We start from the raw sequence: 17205 nt of genomic DNA on the forward strand, positions 1-17205 counted from the left end.
AGCTGATTTCCACCCTGCATAGCCTCACAGCCTCTCTGTAATCACTGTGTGTGGCTAGCCCCTTCTTCCAAAGGCTGTAAACTCTCCTTTTCTCCCTGAGTCGCAGCCAAAGCTCCCTGTTCAGCCAGGGTGGTCTTTTCTGGCGTTGGCTTCTCTTAGAACACCTGGGGACCACCTGCTCCTGAGCCATTAACACTTCCTTCTTAAAGAATTCCCAGCCTTCCTGGGCCCCTATACCCTTCAGGAGAGTTTCCCAGGGGATCCTTTCAAGCAGGTGCCTAAACAAGACAAAGTCAGCCCTTCTGTGGTCCAGGATGTCAGTCCTGCTTAGCTTTCTCCTGACCTCTCTAAGAATAGAGAACTCTATTATTTCATGATCGCTGTGCCCTAGTCAACCTCCAACCTCCACATTGTCCATCAGCCCTTCTCTGTTCACAAAGACGAGATCCAGCAGAGCACCTTCTCTGGTCAATTTACTCACCAGCTGCGTCAGGAAGTTGTCTCCCACTCATTCTAGGAATCTCCAGGACTGGTCTCGTTCTGCCGTGTTGTATTTCCAGCAGATATCTGGGAAGTTAAAGTCGCCCACAATAACAAGGACAAGCGATAGTGAGATTTCACCTAAGTGCCTATAAAATATCTCATCCATCTGTCTGTCCTGGTTGGGTGGCCTATAGTAGAACTTCTACTACAACATCTGCCCTGTTGGCCTTCCCCCTGATTCTAATGCAAAGACACTCAATCCTGTCTTCACTACACCTGGGCTTGAAGCAATCATAACAGTCCTTAACATACAGAGCCACCCCACCATCTCTCCTTCCCTGTCTGTCCCTCCTGAAGTGCTTGTACCCATCAATTGGCACACTCCAGTCATGGGAGACATCCCATGTTTCTGTAATAGCAACAACATCATAATTTTCCTGTTTCATCACGGCTACAAGCTCCTCCTGTTTGTTACCCATGCTGTGTGCATTGGTATACATGCACTTCAGATGGGCTGATATTTTGCCCCTTTCCCCCTTCAAATCTAGTTTAAAGCTCTGTCTATGAGCCCAGCTAACTCCTGTCCCAAAATCCCCTTCCCTCTCCGGGACAGGTGCATCCCATCTAATGTCAAAAGATCAGGTGCCCTGTATACCAACCCATAATTAAAGAATCCAAAGCCCTGATGGTAACACCAGTCTTGGAGCCACCCATTCATCTGCAGAATTATCCTGTAATCTTCCTCAACCATCCCCCCAAACAAAGGGATGGAGGAGAACACAGTTTGTGCCCCCAACCCCTCAAGCAGTTTTCCCAAGGACCAGAAGTCTCTCTTCATTGCTTTAGGCCTTCTCCTGGTGATGTCATCACTATCTACCTGAAAAAACAGGAGAGGGTAGTAATACTTTGGTCTCACTAGGGTAGGGAATGTTGCTGTGAGGTCCTTGAGGGAGGCAGAAGACTTCCCTATGAAGCGGGTCTGGTCTGCATATGGGGCCTTCAACACTCCTTAGAGTGGAGTCACCCACTACAATGACTCTTCTGGGGTTCTTTTCAGAGCTGGTTTTAATACCTGGTCTGAAGTGACCTGGCCTCGGTGGACCTTGGTCTTCTTCGTTTGTCTCATTTTCTTCCTCCTTCTCTTGTTTGTTCAAAAGTTCCAGGGCCCCGAATCTATTGCGGAGGGGCACCATAGAGGGTGAGGGAAGTGGGGAGAGGGTTTTCCTGCCTCCCCAAGCAGGGATCTGTTTCCAGCCTCCCTCATCTCTTAGGGCCCCTCCTTCTGCCTGATAGCAAGAGGGTGAGGGATTACCTGCCTCGTTTGGAGCTTCCATTAGCTCCTGTTGCTTCAGGGGTGCTAGGGTGTTACTCCACCAGTCAATTTCCCGTTCATACTCCCTAATACTTCTTAATCTCTCAACGTCTTCTTTGAGTTCCTCCACCAGGCTGAGCAGGTCATCCAGCCGATCGCAGCGCACACAGGTGCTGTCCCTGCTGCCCTCCGGCAGCACCGACAGGCTCAGGCACTCCCTGCAGCCCGAGACCTGAACCTCTGCATGTTTGCGTGGCAGCTCCGTCTGGGTCACCACGTTCTTTCTGGCGGTGCTTTTGATGCGAGTGGAGACCATGGTTCGGTCTACTCGTGGAGGACCCTAAAGGGCTTGCTTGGATAAGTTCAGGAACCTGGAGAGCATCTGCGCCCTGTCTGCTCAAACTGATGCGCAAACTGACGCGCCTCACACTTCTGATGCGCCATGCCCTGTTTGCCCGCCCTGGTAACTCACGCTCCCTGGGGGTTGCTCTTTTACGTGAGGGTGTGCGACACTGTCACCCCACTCCGAGTCACCACTGCCCTCGTTCGCAGCAGCTCCACCTTCCTGCTCATGGTTGGGGGGGCGACTTGAGGCTCTCCCTCTTCCCTGGGCTTCTGCCTTCCCGTCTTGCGGTTTTGCCACGAGTTTTTGATGCTTTCAGGAGGGTCCCCCACCACTGTCCTCCTCTTCGGAGCCCTCTCCTCGTCAATTAGTCCAAGAGGATAATTGCCCCATAACTCCTCTAGTGTTACAGAACAACACTATTTTTCCATTGATACATGAATATGCAAGAAACAATCTATATTGCATAACAAAGGGGCCAACCTACCAAAGCTGTACCTTACAGTCAATAGTCTGCGGACCCTGTGGGCCCACAGGTGCCATATCAGATCTGCCTGTTCTGGGTGGAGGGTTTGGACACATCAGGAATATCTAAAACGGTGCTAGGTAATGTGTTTATCACCCTCAAATTTTCTGTAAGGGTCTGCAACCAAAAATGGTAAAGTCACTATGTGAGAAGACAATCTGACTCCAACCAGGAGAACATCACACAGCTTGCCATACATCATTTTCCAAGAATAGACTCCAGTGCTTTGCCACAATTTAAAAATAAATCCAGGAAGTGTAATGTAAGCAGGTACCATAGAATTAATATACAATGGAACTGAAAGTCTTTTAATTCACAGTGAATATTGGCTGACGTTAATTATATTCTTCATTCAGGAATCTTCAATCTAGAACAAAGGAATATTATGACACAAACTGAAAGGCATTTGATAATGGTCATCTGATTAGGAAATGTATTCTCCAGGCCTTGCTTTTGCTGCACAGCTGGTGTTCAGGGCCAAAACTGTCAGCTCTGCTCAGCAGTTTGAAGCATGAGGTAGATAGAACATAGGACCTTTCAGGTATGGTTAAAATGGAAAGGGCCTAAAGTCACTGTCTGTGTCCTCAGGTTTTGCTGATGAGGTATATTCCACATGGCTCAGGTTCCTGTGCCAGATGAGCCTCACTCCTCACATCAAGGGTGGTATCTCAGTGGTATAGATCAAGGACCCCAGCTGCACAGTGAGAGACCATATAGGGCCTAGTCCATTAGAGCTATTTCAACTCCTGAAAGAGCAGACATGCACACTGACAAGCTTTTTCTAATCAGAAAATACAGACAGCACATGGTAGTAGAAAGTCACTGTAGAGTCAAGAGCAGCCTGTTTGCTTTTGCCATGGACAGCTTGAATGATGGCTCACATACATCCCATATTTGTGTCAGATGCCATGCATAGCTCAGGAAATAGTAGTCTACCTGCTGTGTAAAGAAAGGCAAAGTCACATTGCATACTGGAGCTAGAGCACAGGCATGTGCAGTGTACCATTCTGGCAGCAAGAAGCAGATCAACCTGACAGAGGGCAGAACAATGGGCTTTGACTAGTTCACAAAACTTTCCCCATGCTCCATGATTGTGCTGTGCAGTGGTCCAGGGCTGACTTAGGCCTAGTTCTCCTTCGGAGAGCATTTTTGTACAGTCTGTCTTCTCCCCCAGAGTATCTCCTCAGAGGAAGCAGGTGAATCACACAGTCTCTCATCATCATGTTCAAAGCGCACCACATTGGCTGTTACAATGGGACATAATGTGCTATGTGATGACACAGAAATGGCTGGATGAAATTGCGCATGGACCTCCACTTCCCTGAGTCAGAATGAACAGCATGATGGTTAGCCCTTTGCTTCAGACAGGTGTCCAGGGTGATCTTGGGCATGTCACTTAATGTTCCTGTCCATTTCAGTAGTTGCCTCATGAGTGAACCAAAGATATGTCTTCTGCTCATAAATCTAATCCAATGGTGCTAAGTGCTAGGAAGAGTCCTTCAGGAGACTCTCTGCAGGCAAAGAAAAGAGACCCTGAGGTTTTCCCTGGAGTCATGTATGTGTCTGTGTATTTTTTCCAGGATGCAGAACAGCACTGGGGAGGGTTTACAACTTAGACTTCCAATTGTGTTTGTGCTGCTTGTCCTCCTCCTCATATGCTCCTCCTGTCCCTGTATATCCATCCCTAACCTGCCAAGTTCCCTTTCCTGAAGTGTTGATTCTCAGGAAAGTTGCACTACAGTGCCAAACCCAAGACCTTTCAACATCCACTTGGAAAACTCTCCAGTCTTTTTAAGATAGAGAGATGGTGTCCCATGTGCTTTATTTCCAGGAAAGGAAATGGGTCTCCACAGGGAAGAGAGATGGCACAGCCACATATTTGGCAGTCTGTGCCATGGAGTGACACAATATGATTGCAATCCAGCACAAGGGGCCCAGCTTCATTCAGCAGAGTGTGTTAGCACACTACTGTAGAAATTACAAGGTCATGGACTGTAGTTCTTTAATATCAGGTAACTACACCATGCCACCCTGTTCACAAATTTATCGTGTTACAGCATAAAACTACCTAGTTCTTCCCTTCCCAGACGGGAAGTGTTCACACAACTTAATTTCGGTGGTGGTTAGAAATCAGACTAATTTCCAGCTTAAATTCAGACACTGAATTTGGATGATGTTGCAGTGTTGAGAAAGGTGGTGAGACTTGCCAACAGGGTACCTCTAAATGCAAGGCCGAATGTTTTGCTTCGCTTTCAGGCATTTAAGAGAGTAAGCAATGCCACCTACTGGCGCCAAAATGGAAGATTTAACGGTTGGCTCTAGGGGGTTGGTTGCGATGGAAAGATCATAAAGGATCAGTTCTTCAGATGGTCTTTAGCACCAGAGCTTTTCTCCTCACAAGTGTTACTCGGCTAAGCTCTGTAGGAAACATTCAGCAGCCGACTTCCTTTCACCATTAGACAATGAATAGTGAGGAAAACAGCAACTAGACCTGGTGTTGATACACAGTCTGCATTCCAGGGCAGCCCCTGAACTTCCTCAGAAGGTGAACATGCAGTGATTAGGTGATATTACTACTTTGCCTAGCAATATTTGTGCGTCAGCATAAACTCGGTGTTGGAAAAGCCTCTGAGGAAGGCAAGAATCTCATGAAGCTTCAGGGACTGAAGGATCAGGACTTCATTTCAGAAGGGTAAGTCATAGATGGAAATTTAAGGCTATGCGTCAAATACTGAGTGGCTTGGTGGATGGGCAGCTGAGCAATTCCACTCTCATAACACATGGATGCAAAAACATTTGCAAATAATAGGCTTAAAACACAAAAGAAAAATTACAAACCCTGTAACTAAACTAAGGAAGTCCCTAGTACAGGATATTCTGTTTGTGTGGGTTCCCTCATCCCATCTCCAGAGCATAGAGTGCACTGAGGTAAGCACTTATGCAAAAGTTAATGCATCAGTGGAGAGCATTTCCAGGGTGTGGATTATTTTCTAGTCCTGCTCCCTCTGAAATTATGAGAGGAATGTAGGGTGCTGCAGCATGAATCTGCAAAGCCTCCTCCTGATTCAGAGGGTATGCTAGCCTCCAAGGAGCAGGGGAGGCAACACCCTGAGAGATTACTGCCAGAAACCAAGCCAGAGAAGGTCAGCTGCATCCCCTGGTAGGGCGAAGGAGGATGCCAAGAACTGGCATTGCACCAAAGGCCCTGGGAGGGCAGACTCCATGTTTTTCCTTCAGTAGCCACCAGTCTACCTTTCCCTGACTCTGTCAAGGGTAGCTGTGGCCATTTTGTCAGCCCTTGTTCTTGAAAGCACAGGTATTTGTGTCCCTAGCTGCACCTGAGAAGGGCTTTCCCCTTGGTTTGCCAAATTGAGTTGTGGCAGAGACATACACAAAGTATGTACGTGGGCATAGAACCAAGATGGGTCCCACTGAAGGGGTTGGCAGTCACACTTGCTGCACAAGCTAAAATGAGACAAAGCCTACTGCCTCTGCTGGGTTTCTGGGCTTCTCTAGAGGAAGCACGGTGACAGTAGTAAGTGTAGCATAGCCCAGGGCTGGCTTTGCAGATTCCAGGAGTCTCCAAGCCAGAAACCACTGTGTCAGAGGCTCATTAGCATTGGCCAGAGCACAACAGTTCCTTATGCCCAGAAAGCCCTCTGGGTGGCCACCATCCTGCCAGCACCTCCAGGTCCCACTGCCTTCTGTCACTGTCATCAGCAGGACACCATAGAGTTGTCTAAAACAGCTGGACTAAGGCAGCAGCCAATAACGATTTATTACCACTACCAGCTGTGGGGTCTTGCTTCCTAAAAGGTTTCCATGAAGTGAGTACTGAGAGCTCACAGCCTGAATGGCACTGCTGGTGAGACATATGGTCATCTTTAAGGGCTGCTCCATTTAAGGGTGCTTCACCTTTAAGGTTGTTGGCTGCCCCCCCATTTTTGTGGGCTAGCTGGCTGACAGCTAGAAAAATCAGTAAAAGTGCTTCTAGGTCCTTAGAAATCCTTCCTGTTGCATTTTAGACAGCTGTAAGGAAGAATCATACCTACAGCATCTTGCTACTGGTTGCTGGCATCCACATGTATCAGGAAAAACCTAAGGTTTTGCAAGGAAGGAGCCCAGAAATGCATAGAGCAAAGAAAGGCATTGAGCAGTGCTGAAGATGTAGTACCACAGAGGCAAAGCAGAGCAGCATGTGGTACATGAGACATTATCAGTTCTTTCAGCCAATGTGTACATCTGACTGCAAGTATCCCACCTGATCCTTTTCCTGCAAAATTAACAATGGAATTAGACACCGATGGTTCAGTTACAAGTCCTCCTCTTCCAGTGCCCCAGTTGTATCCTGCCCTGTGCTTCTCCATTATTTTTGTGCCTGCCCCTAATAGAAGAAATCAATATCTGAGCTGTGAAATAAAACTGGTTCCCAAGAACAACAGAGAAGTACTGAGAGTCCCCACTGTCTGTAAACACAGAGTTAAATAGGTGAGATCACATCAGTTTACACAGTGGAGCATCTTCAAATTGTACTATCACTACAAGTTAATAAGCTGAACACTTGATTAAATGTATGCAGATAGTTTGTTGCTGTTGAATTCCCTGTCCAGCTCTTATTAATATTTTGTGATATCATACCCTGCATAAGTTAATAAATTAGAAAAGATTACAACTAATTGCTGTTTAAATGGCTGAGACTGAACACATCTCTACAGATGCATTCATCCTCTCCCCTCCACCTGTTCCTGAAATAATTAGTTGCAAAGGAAAACAAACAACACCCCCCCCACCCCCAAAGTCTGAAAGAGTACCAGTCACAGTTTTGCTGAGATTGTTATATTTCACACCAGCCTCAGTTTCAAAATGTATTTAGGCACAGGGTCTATACAGTTTTAGCTTTCACTATGGCTAAAATTGCATTGAAGCCAAAGCAGTTGAAATCACTCAGAATCAATGCAGCCAAAGCATTGTAATACAGTATTTTCTCCAAGATAGAAAGTGGATTTAGGCAGTGGTTTGGAAGAGACTGATTCATTTTCCTTCTCTGCATGATTTTATACTCCATGGACATTATAGGATGTATACCTAGTTGTTTTAATGCAACTTCAAGTGCATTGGTGGTGCGAGGTGAACCATGCTGAGACGAAACATGGATGTACCACTTAATTTCAGGTTCAGTAATGCCCTTCCAAGAGATGGACTGGGCATCTGACTACAGTAGTGTCTTAAGCCACCTAAACCTAAACTAAATCCTTATCACACAGAGATGGTGGATTAGCATTACCTGCAAGCTATCAAGGGTATGCCACCCATAGAGGGACTGAATATCATGCATGTAGAGATCTCTCTAGGCACAACCAGCAAGGTGCCTCTTACCTAGCCTTCACAAACAGCCAAACATGAGCTCATACTGATTGTTTCACCACTATGTATTTCCCATGAGTTTGGGAGAAGATTTCAGTTATGATGCAAGAATGAGATCTGCATCCCTCCGTTCTTTGGAGAAAACAGTGAACAAGTACTTCAACAAGGTGCCAGCAGAAATAACACTGCCTATTTTCATAGACAAGAGCAAAAAGAAGCTCAGGGAGCTTAAAGACAAACAGGTCATCCATCCTGAGCAAATTCATCCACAAAACACCATGGAGCCCAGAAAAAAAGCAATGTTCCATTCTGGCTGTCAGTACCAGGTATTATGAGCATGTAAGTTTCTGCAGAGAGGCAAGGGGCAGGACAAGAGGTGTGACTGTGTTTATACACCCTGTGTGAAGGAAACCTAAGGTCTAATACTGTGTCGGAGCACGCTGTCCTGTAATGGCACTTGAAATGCCCATGGGTAGGGACATTGAGAAAACTAGAATGGGCATTTGAGGCTAGGATCAGAGCAGATGTCCGGTACTGAAAGAAGTGGAGAGCTCAATCTGTTTAGCTCTTCAAGAAGTGACTAAATAGGCTATAACTGCAGTGCAAAAGCACCTCTGTGGGAGAGAAAATTTTGGATCCTGAAAAGGTGTTTAATCAAGCAGAGAAAGGTACAATGGGAACCAATGGCTGGAAATTGAAGTCAGATGTTTACTCTGTTTGAAATATTTCTAAAATTAAGGAGGAATTAACCATTTGGTAGGAGGTGTCAAGGGTAGCACCTTTAGACCCCTTCTGGGAGAGCAAAGCCCGGCTCATCCATTGTACTGACATGCACACTACTGCACCAATGCAGGGAAGTTTCTGCCTGTAATGCAAGGCTAAATGGTATAATAGCACCTCCACTGTACCTTTCTTACCTTTGATTTCTTCACATCATGCACCACAGGAAGTGAGCGAGACTAGGCTGTTCACTAACACCATTATCAGCAAGCTTCTCTTTGGCCATTTCAGCCCACTAGAGGACTTCTCAGTTATACCATGCTATCTCCCTTGGGGGAATTTTTGTCTTCTCTCCCTCCTTTTTTAAAGCCTCCTGGAGCCCCGGAATCTTAGCCATATTTTTTTCCTCATAGCTCTTGCTATGCTTTCCACAATTCTGCTCTTAGGAGAGAGAAACTTCATTTCCAGTTCAGCCCTAGAGTGTGAGAGAAGGACACCTTCAGCTAATTTACATCTGTGAACATTTGTCAGAGTAAAGAATAAAGGTTTTACTGTGCAAAATGGCTCCTGTGGCAGTATTAATCAATACTTGTTTGATGGATTGCCTGCCAGGAGTCTTTCAGGCACATCATTTCAGCTGCTAGACTTTCTGCTTGCTCACTGCTTAACAAAATAAATAGAGATGAATCACAGTATTTAACATAAAACTCCAACTCAGAATCAAATCTGTTTAAAATGCACAGTGGTTTACTCCAGCCCATCCTTCCTTTCCCTTTGCTCAGGAAGAATGTTAAGTCCTGGCTCTTCTGGAGAAGGCACAAGGCTTGAAGATAACTGCTTCACCAAAGACTGACCTTTCCTCTGCAATCAGTGATTTCATTCCCCACACAGCACTCCATTCCTCATTGCCCCCTGAAGTGGGAGCCAGCTGAGGAAGAAAGGATGTATGCCTGCGTGGCTGATGGGAGGATGATATTTCACATATGCCTTTCTTAGCTGCTGTGATGCAATGCACAAACTGTTCCCTCTGCTCCTGAACCTATTATGCTACTAATCCATGTGAAAGCTCCTACCACTGAACTGTCCCCACCTGCAACTTCATCAGATTTGAAACTACAAGAACCTACAAGAACCAACAAAGAGTGAGGTTTTTCAGAAGTACTTGGCTTCTCAGTAATAATAAATAGGTGTTTGGCTCTCCAAAAATGTATATTTCTATTCAGAAACATAGTTGGTTACTGGTATTTTTTTAACTGGCTTTTAAATGAATAACACTTTTCTTGAAAACCTATACGCCTACAGCCCACTAATAGTCTTGGAAAGGGTGAATAATCACAGCAGCAACTTTTTTTGGCCAAAGAGGAACATCAAGCTCCATCTAGCAAGTTCTGCCCCCTCTCTTATTTTGCCAACCTCATCACCACCCTGCAGCACAACTCAGACAATCAGGCAGGAAGCTTGAAGCAATGCAGGATCCATTTCCCCAGCTCTGAGTAATGATTCATTATATGCTGACATTGACACCAGCAACAGATCTCAAGGCCAAGGCTTGGGGCAAGGGATGAAGATTCCAGTGTTACTCCCATGCATCCCCTGGTTGCCCTTTCCCCCAGCACTCTTCACGAGTCTCCACTGCTGCCCACTTCCTTATCCTCTGATAGATGGGAACACATGGCAGGATCCTCTGAGCCAGACTTCTTCCTTTCAAGCCCTCTGCTAGCAGATTTCCCTTGCCTTTCTCCCAGAGCACTACTGTCCCTTGGGCTGTGATAGGGATTTTGCATGCTGGCAGAACATTCTGAGCTCAGCTCTAGCACATTTGTGGGGGTCCTTCCTTTTCCCCTCCCTCCCCAAGGGCACAGTCACCAATCCCTCATCTCTGCTGTACCAGACAGGCCTGTGCAGCTGCCCAGACAGGATGTGACCTTGTCCTCTGACCCTGGGGAGAATGGCTCACCACTGCTGTGACCCCTCTAACTCCTCCAGCACCACCGGCAGAGCAGCACAGGCAGGCACCTGCGGGGACTTGCAGTGCTCTATGTATGCATGGTGCAGGTCGTGCACCCCCTCTCTGACTGACAGTTGAGTGCAGCCCTATGTAGCTCAGGGCAGCTGGGAGGATGCTACTAGTGGGTGGGCCAACAGGGAGAAATCTGGAGACTGGTATCTAGAGAATAAAGAAACGTGTACCTCAAAAATCTGTGCTCAGATGAGACCAGACAACATCTTGGCAAGAGCATTGCAGTGCCCCAGTAGAGAGTCTAGGTAGACAGGAAAGTAAGCAGGCAAACGGTGAGGACTGTGGCAGCAAGAGGCACTGCACCCTGATGCAGCCTGGGGTTTTGCAGCAGAGTGCTACATGCTGCCATTTGGTGGGGCAGCAGAAGCACGCAGGACCTGGATGTTCTTGGGGGCATGCAAGCACAGAGCTGGGGGCAGTGGCGTTTTGGAACAGTCAGAGAGGAAATCTGACTTGGAAAAGTTGGTGGGTTTCAGACACAGTTCGGCTCCATGAAGAAGCAAGGGGAGCTTTCAGGTTAAAAACTCTCCCTCTGCACCCCCACCACGCCATTCCCCACTTTCAGGTGAGGCAGTCTGGAGATGCATGTAGAAACCCAGTAAGTGAACAGTACTGGGAGAGGTCAGAACAACACACTTTCATCCTGTTGGAGTTCTTTTGTTGCTTTTGACAACAGTACAAACACCTTATGGCTACAGGGCACATGTCAGGGATACATCGCAGCAAGGTTGGCACATTTTTTTCAAGTGAAAAGCAGTTTACCTAGGCACAAGGTGGATCCCTTGAAATTTTTCCATCAGGTCTTCCCTTGCTCAAATGTGTCGGAACCACTGGGTGATGTTTTCTGGAGCACCCCTTGCTAGGCTGGGACTCACCACACTAAAATGCAAAGCAAAGTCAGGCAACTCACCTGGTGGGATGGCAGCTTAGAGCCAGTAATAATCACATCCAGTACCCTGCAGACTGAGCGGTGCTGGCTCTATCACGTTATTAACAATGTAATTTCTAGCCTTAAAATCAGAGACTATTTCTTGCTTTCATTACTCAAAGAAGAATCTTGTACTCAAAATACTTGTAACAGCTTTGGTAAATCCTTTGGTTTTCAGTATCCTTGTCCCTCCTCTTTAGCTTTGTTGTAATATGACATATTCATGTTTAATAATTTCTGTTAGTGAATTCTTTTAATTATACATAAAGAATTCAAACACAATCAGAGAACTTGAATATTTAATATTAAATCTAACTGCTTTATGATTTCTTATAGTGAAATTAATAAGGAACCTTGGACACTGCTGTATAATTTATGCTATGCTTAAACGGGAAAACAGAGGCTAGTGCTTAGATTTGTTTGAAGTTCTGCTTTCCTTGTCTCACCTGGCAGGATAAAAGCCACTGCCAGAGCAGACCTAACTGCCCACCCTCAATCCAAGCAGTCCCTAATTTTGCCTATTGTGCATAACAACAGCTTTAATAATAGTTAACACTATGTACTGACTATGGGCAAATGGCCACAATATGACTGATTCTTTGCCTTTGTTTATGTCTTTCCTAACTATTTTGTCTGCTGATCTTCATGCTCTGCAGCCAGACAGCACATCCTGACCTTGTTAGCATTTAGTGGCAAAAAGTCCAATAAACCTCTTACCTCTGAATTTCATCTTGGGTATAAACCTTTGGATCAAACCCACAGTCTGGAGGTGTGGGAGCCTTACACATTGCTTACCATAGCAGTTACGTGAACTCAGTGACCACAAAGTGACCACAAATACCTCTGTCCAGTTCCACTGCTTGGTCTGAAATGGGTTCTGCACTGAGCTAAGAGAGCAGCACACATGCTAGAGGTGTTAATTGTAATTGCAGAGATTCACCCAGTTGTGATGTTTTTTTTCTAATGGCAATTCAGAACTAAACAAGCTGAAAGCAAGAATGAAGGATAAGACCAAGAAGGGATGATCTTCATAAAGGAGGTGAAACAGCCAAAGTGCTTGAGGCAGGTAAAAAAGGAGTGTGACACAAAGTAATACACTGCCTTTTCTAGGAGAGGGGATTCACCTTCCGTATGTGCTCACAAATTACTGGGTGACTGAATGACTTAACTAGCCTTTTTGTGCTTCAGTTTCCACCTAGAGGATAACAGCATGGGGATGGGATACAAAATGATGTGGTCAGTTAGCACAATGATAAAAGCACTTTAAGTATGGAATGACATACTTCAATGAGACATGGCTAGAAGTAATACCAGCAGCCACATGTGGTGTTTTCTCACCCCCATCACAGCCAAAAGGGGAACAGCAAAAAGGTAGGACAGTGCAAGGACTGCAGAAACTCACCAGGCCTCAAGGCATACATGCTGAGGAAATGTGGATTAAAAATTGTGCTTCAACAGGAGGTACCTGAATGTACAAGGACATGGGGGTTTATCTCTCTTCTCATTTTAATGTCCTTTGGAAAAATCAGGGTTTCCAGTAGTGGAATCACAAACCTGAAAATCCCATTATGTGGGAGTGGATTTGGTTTTCTTCATTTCTATAAAGCCATTTAGATGTGAGGCAAATTTACAAGGTAAGTCTTCTAGGCTTGGTGCCCCAGTGAATCTATACTTCATTGACCACAAAGCTCAATTCTCCAGTAGATGCCCTCTGCCTTTAGCATAAGAGTGATCTCTCCTTCATCTTGCTGGAGCTGGGGTCAGTTGCCTCCACCATGCTTTCAGCATCCAGAATTTTTCAAGTCAAATTCCTTAGTGCTTGAATCAAGTGGATATTTAAACACCACAGAGTCAAGAAATAAGCCCTGATGAGTCAGAGGGGAAAGACTGCTCCTTTGATTGATCACATGTGTGACTCAAAGCACATTCGAACAAGTTAAACTGTCCCCAGGGCTCATAAACACCATGCTATGCCTTTTGTGTTTTGCATCAAAATCACACCTGTCTCTGAAAGCCAAGCAGTTTGCAGATCAAAAGGATTAATATTTATTACTATTTAATGTACATGGCCGAAGCCCCTGACCTGGAGAGTTTGCACTTTGATAGTTGTCCTGGTTCAGCTAGGATAGGGTTAAGTTTCCCCAGCAGAGAGCGGGAAGGGATCTCCAGGTGGGTTATTCATACCATGCTGATGTCAGGTCTGGCGAAGCAGCGTGGGAAGCTTTCTTTGGTGGCTTTGGTCCAGGGAAGCATATGCGGCGGGCTGGCTGTGTTCACTGTGGTATTTCTCTGTATATTTTTTGTCTTGTTTACTGTTATTGCTGTTTATTGTTGTTATCATTGCTACTGTTGTTGTTCAGATTGTTTATTACACTGTTTTATTAAATTTCTTCTTATTTTAACCCGGGGTTTGTGCCTCACTTCCAGCCCGACCGGCTGAGGGTAGGGGAGGGGCAACGGCAACGTGGTCTCCAGTCCCAGCAGGACCTAACCTACCACAATAGTATAGGCAGAACTGGCATGCAAACATGTAGCTCCAGCCTTAGTCTGCTTCAGGGGAAACTGAAAGTGAAACCTCCCTGGCTCTTGGGCACATAGGCACATAATGGCAGGGGTGTGCTGGAGCTGGCGCCTCAGCCTCCAGGTAGCTCCTACGTTCAGGACCAGACCCTTCTCTGTAATCAATGACAGGCTCAGCTCCAGACTGCATGATCAGCACATATGAGCCCCTGCAGTTCTGCAGCTCCTAACACTTGTCAAGGAGGCCCTGTCAGTCAGACTGCACACTGAGCTAAACATCAAGATGTATCTGATGAATCACAAGCACAGAAAGAGCCCAGAGGGCTGCAAAATACCTCTAGGGACTTGTTTGTGCCAGATCTCTTAGAAAGTTCAAGAGGAATTAGCTAAATATATTAATCAAATTGCTGTGGGATTTAAAAAAGGGATTCAGCTTGCCTCACTCCAGCAGCTAGGCTGCATGAAGGCCACCTACCTCTGAACTGGGGTGCCCACAGAGGTGTTCAGTGCAGTGCAGCTCAACCATTTTAAAGCAGAGTTACCTCACTTGAGGGGTGGCTATACAGTCAAGCCCTTTGTGATGGCATCAGCTCCCATGGGGAAGTGGAGCAACCTTGATTCACAGTGGAGCTCAACCACTATGTTCCTGAAAAGCAGTTCCACCCAATGCATGCTGTGGCTCCAAAGGTTGGTCAACTCATTTTACCTTCTTGACTGTGTACTGACAGACCTGAAGGGAAGGTGATGAGAGACCAAATGAAAAGTGAACAAGCAAGTCAGCATAAACCAAGCGTTTATGACAGGCAGATACATATCCTGAAAATGATGCAATAGTTCCTAGTCTTCACACACAAGGCAGTGGAAGTGCTACAGCTGCGAGATTTAAGCAGCAGATTGACTAGGAAGCCAATGTCTCAAACTCCCCAGCTCCAGTGCTTCCAACAGCTGCCTATGGTGTCAGGCTGCAGAAGGGCGGTGTAGCTCACTGAAGCAAAGCCACACTCCTCAGAGAAGCTGTCACAGATGGAGATCCCAGGGAGGCTGAAGCTGGACCCGCAGCACATGCCTTGGTGGCTGGCTGGGCCCTTTGCTGAAGAGAGTTTCCCATCCACCTGCAAAAATTCCCTTTATATTGTTGTAGCCCAATATTTTCAGTCTCTCCAGTACCTTCACTGCACTCAGAGGCTTACCTCCTCACCTGCAGGTGAACAAGCAGCTAGGTGTTATGTACCATAAGCAGCTGCCTCTATGGCTTCTCCATTCTCAAAGTTGGAAGTTAAATCCCCAAAACAGATCCAACAAAGAATGGTCAGAAAACTAGCCTGCAAGAATTTTGGAGAGAAAAAGAAAGCAGCAGCAAAGGAAAACAAAGCTCTTCAAGGTTTCAGTGTACCAGGTCCCCATCATCTGCCTATATTTTGCCCACACACAGCTTAATCAGCGTGCTGGGGAGCCTGGCTCCCTGCCAACATGAATGCGGATTCTGACAATTTGTCTGAAGTGCAGTCAGAAATTGCAGCTAAACAGAAAAAAAGCAGGTCCTTTTTTTTTCTTTTTTTTTTTTTTTTTGGTGTATATGGGCCTTTTTTTTCCCCAAAAACAATTACAACTTCTAACTGCCGCCCACATCTCAGTTGCCTGAGAAACGCAGCAGCGTGGGTATGGTTGTGGTAATAGGGACTCATACACTGTGCTTGCTACCACTGGCTGGCTGCAAGACCTCCCCCTGTCCCAGCAGGATGCTTTAACCCAAACATGGAGAGTATTCCTGCCCCAGGCACAGCCTACTGCAAGTTTCTGCCACACTAGCTTCTCTTTGGGAGAAGACAATGGTGCAGTAATTGCTGTCTTTAGTACTCCAATGATTATGCTGGTAATGGCCCTGGCTTCATTCATGCCAGTCTCAGTACTTGTACTTAAGGGGTGTCCAGCACAGTTGAGGTCAGGAGGGGATGGGATGGGATGATGGGAAGCTGGTTATCACACATCCACTTCTGACTTGATGGGAGCATTCTCTACACCCACCCTCCTCACAAGTAGCATTCCCATCATCACCTTGATCATAAACCACTTCTTCTCAAATGACAGGGCATGTCTCTGTGCTGAAGACTGTATCCACAACAAGTGTCCAAAGACACGCGTCAGTTAACAAGTCCTAGCTGGCATTACCCTGAAAAGAGAAAGTGTGCTTTTTTACATTGGACACCTGGGCAGAGAGGAGAAGGTTGCTCAAGCTGACTAAAAATACCTTCCCAAATTGGTGACAAAGCATCTCTACTGCACATTTGTGAGCTCAGCATCAAAAGGTGAAGCAGATCAGAAAGATGATTCTGGCTGAACAAGGACATTTTATTGGGGGCAAGAAAAAAACAACCACCCACCCACTCAAACCCACGTATTTTGAACAATCTCTCTATAGTGGTAAGGGGAAAACAGGCTTCAGCTTGGTTTGGGTTTTTTTGGGGGCTACTCCCCATCCAGCAGACAGTACACAGACCCAGGGATGATGCTGCCTTCCAAGCTACAAAGCACAGGAAGGACTATTTTATCTTTTCTAACTCTGAGCAGCTTTCCCCAAAGGCCAGCACACAGCATGCTCTCCTGACCCCATGGCAGCCCTGACAGTGTTCAGAGTGCGTCTGCAAAGAACAGGGGAGTGAGAACTTTTCAGCGAAAGAGCACTTGGACAAAGGGAGGTGTTAGGCAACCTTCACAGGTGGCTACTCCTTTCTTATTAATGGATTGTCTTTTCCAAGTGATAACTGAATCTATGTACTGTTCAGTTGCCTCCCATGTTTTTTATTTGCAGTCTTGTTCAGTTTTCTTCTTGCCTCTGGTTTTCAAACAGTTCCTGGTTGCTCTACTCTTGGGCAAACCCTCCTTGCCATTTTTTCCACAGAGTTTTCAGTCCCTGGTGCTATATGCTGCTTTATTTTGTAGTTTTCTAGCAATCTGTACAGTACATTTCACCTACATTTCAAGACTGCAC

The sequence above is a fragment of the Athene cunicularia genome (genome assembly GCF_003259725.1).
Source record: "Athene cunicularia isolate RWA chromosome Z unlocalized genomic scaffold, athCun1 chrZ_part2, whole genome shotgun sequence".
Lineage (NCBI taxonomy): Eukaryota > Metazoa > Chordata > Aves > Strigiformes > Strigidae > Athene > Athene cunicularia.